Source organism: Herpailurus yagouaroundi, unplaced genomic scaffold (assembly GCF_014898765.1).
Source record: "Herpailurus yagouaroundi ecotype Mexico unplaced genomic scaffold, PumYag 186, whole genome shotgun sequence".
In the NCBI taxonomy this organism is placed as follows: domain Eukaryota; kingdom Metazoa; phylum Chordata; class Mammalia; order Carnivora; family Felidae; genus Herpailurus; species Herpailurus yagouaroundi.
In genome coordinates this window covers 21,002,854-21,018,075 of record NW_024412417.1, presented here as the reverse complement: position 1 = coordinate 21,018,075, position 15,222 = coordinate 21,002,854, and the positions used below count along the sequence as shown (strand labels likewise).

At 35.2% G+C, this 15,222-nt stretch overlaps 1 non-coding gene across 1 annotated transcript; it reads left to right on the top strand.

Annotated features, from left to right (window-relative positions):
• The first annotated feature begins 1,414 nt into the window (after positions 1 to 1,414).
• LOC121043293 (small nucleolar RNA SNORD56) lies at positions 1,415 to 1,485 on the top strand. Its single transcript, XR_005796780.1, has one exon. It is a non-coding gene; the product is annotated as a small nucleolar RNA SNORD56 (small nucleolar RNA).
• Positions 1,486 to 15,222: the final 13,737 nt, after the last annotated feature.

The window sequence follows — 15,222 nt, the reverse complement described above, 5'->3', positions numbered from 1 at the left end:
AATATTTTTTAAGTGTCAACTCAGAATCCTATAGCAAGAAAAAATATCCTTCAGGATTAAGAGGAAATCAAGACATTCTCACAAGGTAAGAGATTTTTTTTTCCCCAATGGACCTACCCTAGAAAATGGTTAAATAAAACTCTCTAAACACAAAGGAAACAATGAAATAAGGAAAGTTGAAATCTAAGGAAGGATAAAAAAAATATGGCAAACAAACTTAGAGTTAAATACAACAGCTTTTCCTTCTCTTCTGGAGTTAAGTTTTCTTTGACTGTTGAAGCAAAAGTAATAACATTTCTTGGTATGGATGCTAAAGTATATGGAAGAATATTAAAGATATTTATATTATAAATGGAAAGGGTAAACTGACATAAAGCAATTAAAGTTTCTACACTTACTCGAACTGGCAAAATGGCACCAGTAGACTGTGTATGTATGTACATAGTACAGCATATGATGCAATCACTATAAAAGCTGTACAAAGTGTCAAAGAGAAATTTCCCTGGATTCTGGTTAAAAATGACAAGGAAGGCTTTCTTTCAGGACTGTTGCAATAGGGAGAGAGACTAATGTAGTAAGGGAGAGAAATTGATTTCATTTATGTTGAAACAAAAAATGAAGGAGATTTTAAGCAATTGTGTAAGCTATTAGGAAAGTACTGCAGGCTGTTAGGAAGAGATACAGAAGGGAATAGAACACACAACCAAGAAACATTCCCATACAAATATTCCTAACAGATTTTTGCCAAAAGTGTAAAAAAAAACCCTCAGTGGAAGCCAGGTAGATTTTTCAACCAGTGGTGTTGGAGGAGTTAGACATTTGTAGATAAAAGAGTGAACTTAGACCTTAATCTCAAATGTTATACAAAAATTGGATAATAGGCTTAAAATAAATTTAAAATATGATATGAAAAATTATAAAACTTTTAGGAAGAAAGCACAAAAGTGAAACACCTATATTTAAATTTTTTTTACATTTATTTATTTTTGATAGAGAGAGACAGAGCAAAAATGGGGAAGGGGCAGAGAGAGAAGGGGACACAGAATCTGAAGCAGTCTCCAGGCTCCAAGCTGTCAGCACAGAGCCTCAACGTGGGGCTCGAACTCACAAACCATGAGATCATGACCTGAGCCGAAGTCAGACGCTTAACTGACTGAGCCACCCAGGAGTCCTGAAACACCTATATTTAGGACTAAATTCTTTGACTTTATCACAAAAATATAATCCACAAAAAGAAAAAAGTGCATGCAGTGGGACACCATAAAAATTAATAATTTAGCTGTGTAAGACCCTTTGAAAAGGATGAAAAAACAAGCACTGCATTAAAATATTGATGGTCAAGTATTTGACAAAAGACTGGTATCTAAAATGTGTAATGAAATCTCAAAATCAATAGTGAAAGCAGAGGAAAAAACTACAGTGATAACAATATTTTTTGTTAACAACAGTTCACCTAGTGAGTATTGATATTTTGGGTCTGAGTGAAGAAATAAGAGGGGGGAAAAGGAGGTTAAGGAAAGGGAAAAAACCCCACAAACAAACCAGTTAGAAGATGAACATAGCCATGAAGAGAATTTTCACCAAAAAGAATACACTGATGTTAAACAAGTACATGAAAAAAAATGTTTAACAGCATTAGGAAATAGGGAAATACAAATTAAAGCCACAGTTGGATACCACTATACACTTATCAAAATGGATAAATGTAATCCTTGAGACAACATCAAATGTTGGCAAGGATGTGGAGAAACTGGATCATTCATATATTGCTGGCGGGAATGTAAAATTGTACAGCCACTGTGGAAGATAATTTGAGAGTATACATTTTATAAATTAATAATAATAATAATAATAATAACAATAATAACATGTAACTACCATATGACTCAACAATTATACTCCTGGACATTTATCCCAGAGAGATTATGTTTACATTAGAATATGCACACAGGGTGGGGCGCCTGGGTGGCTCAGTCGGTTAAGCGTCGGACTTCAGCTCAAGTCATGATCTCACAGTTCCTGGGTTGGAGCTCTGCACGGGGGCTCTGTGCTGTCAGCTCAGAGCCTGGAGCCTGCTTCGGATTCTGTGTCTCCCCCTCTCTCCACCCCTCCCCTGCTTGCACTCTGTCTGCCTTTGTCTCTCAAAAATAAATAAATGTCAAAAAAAATTTTTTTAAAAATTGGACACAGGGGTGCCTAGGTGGCTCAGTCAGCTAAGTTTCTGACTTCTGATTTTGGCTCAGGTCCTGATTTCATGGTTTGTGAGATGGAGCTCCACATCAGGCTCTGGGCTGACAGTGCAGAGCCTGCTTGGGATTCTCTCTCTCCCTCTTTCTCTGCCCCTCCCCACTCATGCTTTCTTTTTTTAAAAATACATAAACTTTTTAAAAGATTTGCACACAAACATTTATAGCAGCTTTATTTGTAATAGCCAAAAACTGGAAACAAGCTAGATGTCCTTTGATAGGTGAATAGTAAACCCACTATGGTACATTCATACCATGAAATACTGTTTAGCAGTTGTTATGGGCTCAGCTGTATCTCTCCCACATTCATATGTTGAAGCCCTAAACCCCAATACCTCAGAATGCACCCGTATTTGGAGATAGTGCCTTTAAAGAAATGAGTAAATTAAGTTAGGCTATTAGGGGGCCCTAATCCATTCCTCCTTATAAAGGAGGAAATTTGGACAATTAAAGAGACATCAGACAAAAGACCACGTGAAGACATGGAAAATGTAGCCATCCACAAGCAAAGGGAAGAGACCTTAGAAGAAACCAGATCTGTTGACAATATGTTTGGTAGAAAAATAATTTTAAAATTGGAATTATTTTAAAAAAAATTTTTTTTTCAACGTTTATTTATTTTTGGGACAGAGAGAGACAGAGCATGAACGGGGGAGGGGCAGAGAGAGAGGGAGACACAGAATCGGAAACAGGCTCCAGGCTCTGAGCCATCAGCCCAGAGCCTGATGCGGGGCTCGAACTCACGGACCACGAGATCGTGACCTGGCTGAAGTCGGACGCTTAACGGACTGCGCCACCCAGGCGCCCCTAAAATTGGAATTATTTATGGAACTATACTATTAGTCCTGTATGCTGCCAGAAGTCATTAAGTGACTTGGTTGGGAAGATTTATCTACCATGGATTGTTTCTGAGAAGTGCTGGATTTCAGCAATACCAAAGAGTAAACAGAGAAGAGAAGCTCAGTCCAGGAAACTGTTTCCAAGCCAGTAGAGAAGTGAAGGGAGTTCCAGGAATCAGACGTACGATGTACTTAGAGTGGTTACAGTCCTGACAAGAGCAGGAATAGACAGGTCTTAGAGTTTAAAGAGAAAAAAAAAAAAAAAAAAAAAAGGCCTGTGAAGAAAATGAAACTCAGTAGATCAAATCATGTAATAAAAAGCTTGAGAAAAAATTTTGACACAGGTAAAAAATATAATATAAGCCAATTTGAAATTTTAGGGAGAAAAGAGCAGCCATATTGAACAGTGGTTAAAAGTATGGGATATTGAGCTAGACTGCTGACTTCAAGTACTGGTTCTGTACCTAGTAGCCACAGGAAATTAAGTAGGCAAGCTTCCTAAATTCCCTGTGCATCAGTTTCCTCACACGTTAAAAAAAAAAAAAAAAGTAGTACTGATAAAAATAGTGCTAATTCACAGTTTCTTTGGAAGATGAAATGAGTTAATCAGTTTATAGCATATTGAAAAATGTCTGGCATAAAGCAACCACTAAATAAATGTAGCATTATCATTTTAGCGACTGTTGATAATATCAGAAAGAAATGTAAAGTATATGATACTCCTTGACTCTGCAATATATTATGAATTATATTTTAAATTTGAACCTTAGAATATTAAACTTGAATTTTAAACTTTATTATTCTAGGGATAAGGCATGCAAGACTGTTCACTGGCTTCCATGTTTTATCTGCAAATAAATGTAATAGACATAGTGAAGTTCGTGACCATTGTAGATAGTTTTCATTCATATAATAGTTTAAAATAGATTAAGCTCTAAAAAATGTCAAATTTGAAGATGACTTTTGAGTTTTATTTTACCTCTTCATCCACGGTTCCCACATTATTTAAATTTCCCTGTTAATAATCTATGCCTTTCCTCTTATGCAAATAAAGCAAACAGGCCTAAATTTGAAGAAAATACTGTCATAAATATCGATAATATAAAAGTAAAAAGAAATAAAAGAGTGAAGTATTGTAATACATTGAAGGATAAAGATTACAATTAGAATTAATGAAAAGTAAAGGCCTTAGCATATCATTACATTGTTTGCATTCTATTTGAGAAAAAAAAATTATTTGAAAATAAAAGAGACATCTAAAGCAACTTGAGAGAAAAAAAGTGGAAGAAAAATAAAGCACATAGAGGGGAGAAAAGGTATATTTGTTGGGGTAAATAATATAAAATTTTCTTATAGAAATTTCTCTAATATGATGGGTGAGTGATGTTATCCCTGATTGAAATGGTAATATTGAAATAATATCAAAATTTGCAAGTGGAAACAATAGAATGATTAGAAATTTGATGAGCCTAGAAAATATACAGAGAAAATGTAACAGTAAGTTAATTAATCATTCAAAATAAAGATTAAAAGAATAAAGAGAGATATGTCGAGTATTACTCAAAAGGTGAATAAACTAAACCTTTCTTTAAAAATATCTGACTGGGGCGCCTGGGTGGCGCAGTCGGTTAAGCGTCCGACTTCAGCCAGGTCATGATCTCGCGGTCCGTGAGTTCGAGCCCCGCGTCAGGCTCTGGGCTGATGGCTCAGAGCCTGGAGGCTGTTTCCGATTCTGTGTCTCCCTCTCTCTCTGCCCCTCCCCCGTTCATGCTCTGTCTCTCTCTGTCCCAAAAATAAATAAACGTTGAAAAAAAAAATTAAAAATATCTGACTTACTAGTCAAATTGGGTTAAGAGATAGAAAGAACTTTATTCAATTTATAAACAACAATACCAATAACAACAAAAACAATAACAATGACTGTACAAGCCACACTTTACAAATAGCATAAATCAACAAACTATGTATAAGCAATATAGGAACTTAATATACAATGAAAAAACTGCTAGAAATGCAAGGGGATCCTAATAGAAACAGATGTAATAAAACAAAAAAAATGTGAAAGCATGAAGGATTATATTTAAAAATTGTTCCAGGAACTAATTAATACGATAGCATACAAAGTTTTACCTTGCAAGAAGAGATATGTGTATGCATGTGTGAATATATGAGTATCTTTGAAATATTTTCAAAATTCAGTCATGCATCAACTCTTGTAATCCAGTTCAATTAGAGATAGCTTTTAAATACAATTGTGGTTGCATGAAATGTATTCAGCATTTCAGTAATTGTTACATTACACATTTATTTTATTGGCATTATATCATTAAATTTTTTTTAAAGCAGTAGAGAAATCTTTGTACCCTGATCCAGGAAGGAGTAAAATAATATCTGGGGCAACAAGTATGCAGATATTAATTTGCTTAGTATTTTTTTTCAAAAAAAAAAGTATTCAATTATTCTGAAACTTTTGAACGGTAATGGGATTTTTAAGTAAAGTCTAATTTATCAATACACTAATAGTGACAATCTTAATTGTATTAATTAGATAGAAAGAATTGAAATTCCTACCACTACAATCTAGGGTATTATATAGAGTGTAGGCATAAGCCTAATTCACTGAAAGATTTATTTATTTTGAAAAGAAAAAGAAAGAATGGCAGGGGGGGAATAACACTTTGGGGATATAGTGTCCAATTGAGAGAAAAAGCCAATATTGCCAAGATTCCTACGTGAGGCTTAACTGTTCAAGGCATGGTTAGTAAAAGCAAAAGTTGAACTGAGGGGATAAAGGTGAGTTCAGAAAAGTGAAAGAAAATCCCAAGAGACTGTGCTGCAAACAATTGCTCAGAAATAGAAAGGAAAGCCACAAATAAATGGTAATGAGATTATAGGTTCAACAAATAAAGAAAAAAGATAAACTAGGAAGAGTTGAAAGAATTTGGAACAAAGAAGCTTTATTCTCAGAGATAAACTTGAGAAATGTGTCACCTTTTTATTCATTATTAAAACGCCAATGATTTGTAGAATCTTTACTGAAATTTGAGATTCTCTGCATTATTTTTAGAAATGTCTTGTTTTCCACAAATGATTCTAAATAAAAAGGCAGCTTACATTAACATCTAAGGATATTTTTCTTATTTCGTATATAAAAGAGGCCAATATAATTGCTTCCACAACATTGATTAAATTAACCATGAAAATGTAACTATTCATCTGTATTTAATTAACAATGAACTCTCCATATCCTCCCATAAAGTTGATTGTGTTAAGTAAGAATGACAATTTAAAGGATGAAATAATGTAAGAAACAATTTAACTGTAAGTTATAAGTCAGTAACACCCCACAGAGACAACCAGACAGCTGTACCAAGTACAGACATTGGATAGTATGAAGCTGGAAATAAATGAACATCTGATTAACCATAGTGACTTCAGTTTACTGTCATACCAGAGGATCTCAAATTTCCCAAAATTTATCAGTATTTTACCTTTTGTAAAAAATGATTTAGAGTTATATGAAATGCAGTGCAACCATGCTTTAGTCTTTAACCCTTAATCTCCTATGTGTTAAACTGCCCACTGAACTTTTTTATTTCTATTTAAAGTGGGTAAGGTTGACAAAGGAGGAAAAGGAGATCGATAAAGGTATCATTCTTTAGTTGATCAGTGTCTATTGTGAATCAGTGTGTCCCTGCATTGTTAATCAATTAGTCATCAAATTTTGGATGAAAAGATCTATAGAGGTGGCATTTTCATGCATCTATTACTTAGATCCATTGTTTAAATCAAGTGTTACTAAGGTATTTGATCATCATATGGGTAACTGGAAGTAATTTTAAGGTTCACTCCATAGCTAAGTGTTCAGACATGCTGCTTGAGATCCTAGGCGTATCAGAGGCACAACTACATTCCACACAAAATCAGCATGGAGAAGAATGCTAATTATCTGTTATATTATTGCTTATCGTTACTCCTTTTTATTCATTTTCTCTAATAGATTTACATAACCTTATCATTTGCAAGATAACTCCTCTCTTACTGATATTAAATTGTTTTCAAAAATAGAGTGCTAAAGGATATGACATAGGCAGAGGCTGTAATGTTTCACATAGTTTGGCTTGGCTTCTTGTGCTTCTTTGAGCTCTGAAAAGAGCATGCTAATTTTTAGTCCCAGAATGTTTGATTTGTTAACCAATGCCTGAAATAATGTCCCCAGTCCCCAACCAGTCTGTACGTATGTAAGAAAAAAAATACATGATTTTAGCCCCTGAGATATGAGTGTTAAGTTATGCAGCAGCAATGTGACTAATATTCTAGATATGTCTGTGAGGCTGTTTTTAGATGAGACTTAACATTTGAATCAGCAGACTGAGTAAAGAAGATTGCCCTCCTTCATGTGAGTGGCCCTCATCCAATCAGTTGAAGTGTTGGATAGACAAAAAGGTTGACCCTCCTGAGAATAAGAAAAGACTCTTCCTACCTGAGTACTTTGAGCTAGGACATTGGTCTTACTTGGCCTTTGAACCTGAACTGAAAGAAACATCAGCTCTTCTTGGGTCGTGAGCCTGCTTGCTTTTAGACTGCAATTCTCATGGTTCTCAAGCCTTTGGACTTGGACTGGAACTATTCACATCGACTCTCCAAGGTCTCCAGCTGGCCAGTTACAGATTTGGGGATTTCTCAGCCTCCAAAATCATGTGAGCCAAATTCTTATAATAAAGCTCTTTCTATATGTAAATCTGTTTTAGTCGGGGTTCGCAGAGAAACAGAACCAATATGATATATCTGAAGAGATTTGTTATAGGAATTGGCTCATGCAATTATGAAGGCTGAGAAGTCCCACAATTTGCCATCTGCAAGCTGCAGAAACAGGAAAACTGGTAGTGTAAATTCAGTCTGAGTCAAGAGCCAATGGTATAAGTCCCTTTTTTAGTCCAAAGTTCCAAAAATTGTGTGTGTGTTGGGGGGGCAATAATTCAATTCCTGGTTCAAGTCCAAATGTCCAAGAATTAGGAGTTTTGATGTCCAAGAGCATTGGATGATGCCCACTTGCATTGGTGAGGCTGTTCTTCTCTACTTGGTCTAATGATTCAAAAGCTTATCTTTTCTAGAAACACTCTCAGACACAAGAAAAAATGCCTTACCATCTATTTGGCCACCTGTAGCCCAATTAGATTGACATATAGAATTACCTGTCAATGATCTATCTATCTATCTATTTCTATCTATCTATCTATCTATCTATCTATCTATCTATCTATCTATCTATCATCCCATCATGTTTCTGTTTCTCTGGAGAACCCTGACTAATATAGATTTATAAGCTGATATATAAGCTGTAACAAACAGTTTAGCTGGCTGATCAGGAACTTGGAAGGAATATAATTGGAAAATTGGTGATAAGGAATATAATAGGAAAATTGCTTACAAGGAAATTTAGGGAAGAATTTGTGTATAGACCTCTCTGAATGGGCAAAAACATAAAGATATTTGTGTTGTATATAAATGCTCACCAAAGAGGGGTGCCTGGGTGGCTCAGTTGGTTAAGCGTCCAACTTTGGCTCAGGTCATGATGTTACAGTTCGTGAGTTCAAGCCCCGTGTTGGGCTCTGTGCTGACAGCTCAGAGCCTGGAGCCTGCTTTGGATTCTGTGTCTCCCTCTCTCTCTGCCCCTCCCCACTCCTCTGTCTCTCTGTCTTAAAAATAAATAAAACATTAAAAAATTTTGTAAAAAAATAAATGCTCACCAAAGAGTGATCTCAGAAGAGGAATATTTTAGTAGTCAAGTTTATAGGATGACACATTCTGTGGATACCCGTCAGCCTCCTTCCCAAGCCATTCTTGTCATTGCTCAATGAGTTCATGACTAAAGTAGCCATAATGACAAGGATCAAGATTTTCCATGGGTTCAGCAACATTAATTTCCACTCACCAGGACTGACCTGGCTAGAGCAACTGCTGACTGCCCAGTCTGTCAACAGCAGAAATCAACAATGATTTCCTAACATGGCATTGTTCTCCAGGGTAATAAATCAGCTATCTGGTCGTAGGTCGATTATATTGGACTGCTTCCATCATAGAGGGGTCAGCCCTTTGTTCTTAATGGAATAGTCCAAGTATGGATTTGCTTTTGCTTTTGCAAAAATCCTTTTGTCAGAACTGCCATCTGTGAACTTAGAGAATTATTCATGGTTATGGTACTCCACATATTAGTTCCGATCAAGGAACTCACTTCACGACAAATCAAGTGTGGCAGTGGGCCCATGTTCTTGGAATTCACTGGTCATACCATGTTCCCTGTCTTCCTGGAAGAGCTGGCTTAGTAGAACAGCCTTTTGAAGACTCAGTTACAGTACTACCTAGGTTAGGTGGCAATATTTGCAGGGCAGGGACAGTGTTCTCCAGGAGGCTATATCCAATAAGTCAGTATCCAATACATGGCGGGATTTCTCCCATAGCCAGGATTTATGTTTCTAGGAATTAAGGAGTATAAAATGGAGTGGAACCGTGCTCTATTGCCCCAGTGATCCACTAGCAAAATTTTTGTTTCATTTCTCTATGACATTAAGCTCTACTTGTCTAGAGGTCCTAGTTCCAAAGGAAGGAATGCTTCCATAAGGACACACAACAACGATCCCATCATACTAGAAGTTAAACCACCCAGCTGCTTTGGGTTCTTCATGCTTTTTACTTTCATAGGCAAAAAAAAAAAAAAAAATGGAGTTTTGAGATAGGTCTATACACACAGTGAAGGGCATGTGAAGGAAAGCAAATGTTGGAGTTATGCTACCACAAGCCAAATTATATTTGCAGCAGCCAGAAGTTACAAGAGATCGCGAACAGATTGTCCAATAGAACACTTGATTTTATGTCACCTTGTTTGTGGTAATTATTAAAGGATCTACAGGAAACAAATACATTTATCACAGATATTTGATTGCTCTAATTAACTCTTTGGTAAGTTTGTTGTATCAGAGGTTCAAAATGCTTAAAATGATACTCAAATGTATAAATCTAAAAATGTAGTTTAAATAATTAAAGGAGTGCTTTTATCTAAGTTATGAAACCATCCTTAATAGTGCTTGTTAAAACTAACTTAACTAACTGAAATTTAAAATATCTGTATTTTGAATGTAAAAACTTAACGTAAAAACAAGAGTTGTGTTTGTTAAATCATTGATTAATTGAACACTCAATTTTTAAAATAACATCAAATTATCCTCTTTGTGCCCCTCCTAACAGCCTCAAGTAACAACAACAAAAAATCTAACATAAGACAGGCTACTGTTCTCTTTGCCCCAGAGGAAAGCACATGGTGCAAGATAAGCCAATTGAAGCCTATCCCTCTATATACAGTAATGTTGCAAACACTTAGGATTTGACACAAGCCAAATTAAGCCAGAGAAATCAGTTTTCTACTGAATTTTCCAAATTAACAAGAGGCATACACTCTTTTTTCTTGAATTAAGAGTTATGAGGATGAATCCATACTCATAATGGATGGGGGCAGTTATGTACAATTCATATAAAAGAACTAGGAGTAATAAGTCAACTCACAAACAGAAAAGAGAAACAGAGTGTCGGAGAAAACAAATACATATTTTATTTGAATCACTCAATTCAGGCAATCCTGGAACCTGTTCTAGATATTTTTTTAAAAAATTGTTAATTTTTTTACTAGTTAAATTTATTTGATTTCTTTGTGTTACTTCTAACAGCATTTCTTCATTAATACATCTGAGAAGAACACTGGATCGTGGTTAGGAGGAATTCTATGATTTTTTTTTTTTATCCGAATGACCATGTTTTGCAGATGGCAAAACAGATTCTGCAAGTCCTATTTGCTCTGCAAAAGAAACAAAGCTGAAAGTTATTTCTTGAAACCATGAGAAAAAGATATTCCAATAAGAATAAACCTAGACACATACATTATATGTTCTTTTTCACTAATTTCATGAGTTCTAACAGGCTGAAACTATAATCTGTATAAAATGAGGAGTATATCTTCTTGGTAAGGTAAAAGGAAAATTACCAGTAAAAATTTATCCTAATTTAACTCTATAATTATATTTAATTCAGCAATTTTAAGAAAAACTGTTATGTTTATATGATTTCAAATAACTGAAGCCTTCCCTCTTAAACATTGATTTTAGAAATTTAATTTTATCTTTGCTTTTGTACTGCGATTTAAGCATTCTTTATAGCATGGCTACATGTGCTAATGTTTTCTTAAAACGTAAAATTAAGGGGTTGCCATTAGGAAGCATAGATAAGAGTTTAACAAGAATCATTGACTTTAATTTTTTTCTGACTAGATGCAAAAATCAATTATTACTTTGAGCCCTGAAATGCTGCCATTATCTAAATTATTTCTGAGGAAAATATCAGTTTGGGGATAATATATCTTGAAACTGTTTATGCTCATTAGGCACGGTACATAGAAGTAATTAGTCACATTTTAATTTTTCATCATCTTAATTGTGGAAATCTCTGGTTGGTTTGTATGCTGAACTTATGAATGAGATACTATTCCATTTGGATCCTCTTTAAAATTTTGGATTAAGCTATTAAATTACATAGAATGGCTTAATTTCCTAATATATAATTAGATCACTTTAGCAAAGCTTCTCTTTGAAAAAAATATTTGATGCAATACTTTTAAATATAATCAATCAGACAAAAGCATATTCTGAAATCTTTTCTATTCCATTAAGATAATCAGACATAGATGTTAAGAAACCTAAAGTTTGAATGATCTGTGTGGTCATTAAATAATGAGATCAGCCATTGATGCTATTTTATGACTAATTAATATTTCTAAAGTTCTGTACAAATGAAAAAACATATATATGTTTTTTTTTTAACAGCTTCCTAGCTTTATACTTTGTGGAATCAAGTTATGCTAGGAAAAGTAAATTTTTAAAAAAGTTTTTAAAATGTTTATTTATTTTTGAGAGAGAGAAACAGAAAATGAGTGGGGGGAGGGGGGCAGAGAGAGAGAGAGAGAGAATCTGAAGCAGGTTCCAGGCTCTGGGCTGTCAGCACAGAGCCTGATGCAGGGCCTGAACCCACAGACCAGGAGATCATGACCTGAGGCCAAAGCTGGACGCTTAACTGACTGAGCCACCCAGGTACCCTGAAAAGGGCATTATTTGAAGACTGAGGTCCAAGTGAAATTTTGGTGCCTGGCTAGGTTGTTTTCAAGAATTACCTAGGTCAGTGATTTTCAACTTACTTGGAACCAGTTTGAACCCACTGTGTATTGCTATTAAGATCAGTTAGACGAGATTAGAGTAACTTTTACTCTTAGGCTGATCATTACCTACTACCAAGACCTTTCTGAAAACTGTACTCAGTGCCCCTTGAATTATGAGATTTTTTTCAATCTGGCTGGTGAGAATGGGCACTGTTTTCAGCCTTGTGTGGATTCCAGGCACTCTTCCCTCTATTCCCTTCAGGAGATTCTGTCTTCAGTCTTGGGTAACTTGAGGACACTTGCCACAATTACTACTTTGTCAAGCACCTGAAGGGGACCTCTGCATATTTCTAGTTTTTCTCTGGATAGTCCTCTGGATAGTTTCTCTGGATAGTCTTCTACTGGATAGTTCAGTACCATGTCTCATAAATACTAGTCACATTGATCTTGCCAACTGTCTGCTCCATCTCAACTGCCACGCTGCACATAGTTTTCTCCTTCTACACCAGAACTCTATAAAGATACATAATGGACAGAATGTTTGTGTCTCTCCAAAATTTATATGTTAAATCCCTAATCCCAAGTGTTATTATGTTTGGAGATAGAGCCTATCAGGGGTGATAAAGGTTACATGAGGCCATAAAGGTGTGCTCTAATAAGGGTGTGCTGATAGAGCTAGTACCCTTATAAGAAGAGGTAGAAATACCAGAGCTCTCTCTCCCCGATGTGAGAACACAGTGAGCAGGTAGCCCGCTGTAAGCCAGGGAGAGCTCTCACCAAAAATCAAATTGGTCAGCACCTTGATCTTGAACTTTCCAGTCTCCATAACGGTGAGAAATAAATTTCTGTTGTTTCAACCACCCAGTCTGTGGTATTTAATAGCCAGAGAAGAGTAGGACAAGACACTAAGCTGGGGTAGTCATAGGGCTCAGTTCATGTGTTGCCTCATGTCTAAGAATACTATCCTTTATTGTTTGGTATCCTGTGTCTTGAAAATCGTTGTTTCATTTTTTTTCTATAATTTTTTTCAAGAAGGAGATTAAATTTGGTCACTGCTCTTGGCCAGAAGCGTTCATCTTTTCCAGCATTTATTTGATTTGTGTTTTGTGGTATACCTTTTCCCAACCTCTTACTTTACTTGTTGTCTTCATATCCTTAAGTGGTTTCTTACAGAGAGCATATGGTTAGGTCTTTTCCCCCCAGTTGCATATAATGTGATTATTAATATAATTTTATATACTTCTATCATTTTATAATTTATTTTTGGGTTGACCTATTTTTTCACTGTGTCTTTTGTATCATTTATATATATTCAGTATCTCTTTTTTGTTTCTCTATAGTTTTTATTTCATGGCTACATCTTTTTCACATTATCTTCTTAGTGTTGCTCCACAGAGATTATATATTGCCAAGACTTTAATATCTACTAGTGTTATATGTTACCACTTCTGAGTAAATGCAGAAATGTTACAATAATTAAGTCCCTTCCTCCAATTTCCCATTCACCCTTGAGTGATGTGTTATAATTACACAGTGTATTATATCCACTGATTTTAAAAACTCATCAGATATGCTGTAACTTTTATTTTCATCATTTTACTTAAAACTACTTTCCCACTTCAACTGAAATATTGAAGTCTTACAACCATATAGATCCTTTTATTCCCACCTTGCATAGTTGACATGTGTATTAATTCTACAAACACTAAAAAGCACCTCAGACAATATTTTTGCTTTCAAAAGTGAAAGATTATTTTTTAAACTTACAAGGAGAAAGACTCTTTTATATTTACTCAGAGTGTTACATTTCTCTTGCTCTTCCTTCTGATTTTCAAACTCTGTTTATGGTGACATTCCCCTTCATACCAATATACATATATATACATGTGTGTGTATATATATATATATATATATATATATATATATATATATATGCAGGTCTGGTGGTGACACATTCTTTTAATTTTTCTTCATCTGGTAATTTGTTTTCTGGATATATTATTCTGGACTGGCGAGTTTTGTTTTCTTTTTCTTTCAGCACTTTTTTTTTTTTTAATTTTTTTTTCAACGTTTATTTATTTTTGGGACAGAGAGAGACAGAGCATGAACGGGCGAGGGGCAGAGAGAGAGGGAGACACAGAATCGGAAACAGGCTCCAGGCTCCGAGCCATCAGCCCAGAGCCCGACGCGGGGCTCGAACTCCCGGACCGCGAGATCGTGACCTGGTTGAAGTCGGACGCTTAACCGACTGCGCCACCCAGGCGCCCCTCAGCACTTTTAAAGATGCTGTTGTCCTCTCTTCTGGTCTCCATGGTTTCTCATGAAAAGTCCACAGTATTCAAGTAATCATTCCTTGTGCATAATATGTACTTTTTCTTTACTGTCTAGATTTTTAATTATCTTTGTTTCCAGAACTTTATTATGTATTCGGGCATAGCTTTCTTTAAATATAGTCTGTTTTAGATTAACTGAACTTCTTAAATTCGTAAATGTGCATATTCACCGAATTTTGTGGCTATTAAACCATTATTTCTTTGTGTAGTTTTTTTGCATACATTTTTTCAATGTATTTTTTTAATCTTTCTTCTTTTCTTCTGCAACTTCATAGACATGAATGGTTGATCCCCCTTTTTGTTTTATTGTACCACTGATCTCTGAGATTCTTTACTTCTTTAGTTTTTCCTTTTCTTTGCTCTTTTTATTCCATACTTGATCATTTGACATAAACTCACTTCAGGTTCACTGACTTTTTCTTCCATCATCTTTATTTTTCTCTTCAGACCATGCTCTGAAGTTTTATTTCAGATCTTTTTCATTTCTAAAATTTCCATGTGATCCTTGTTTTTGCTTAATTTGTTGAAAACTTTAATCTTTTCATTTGTTTCAAGTGTAGTTACCTTTACATCACTGAGCATAGTTATAATAGGCACTTTAATGT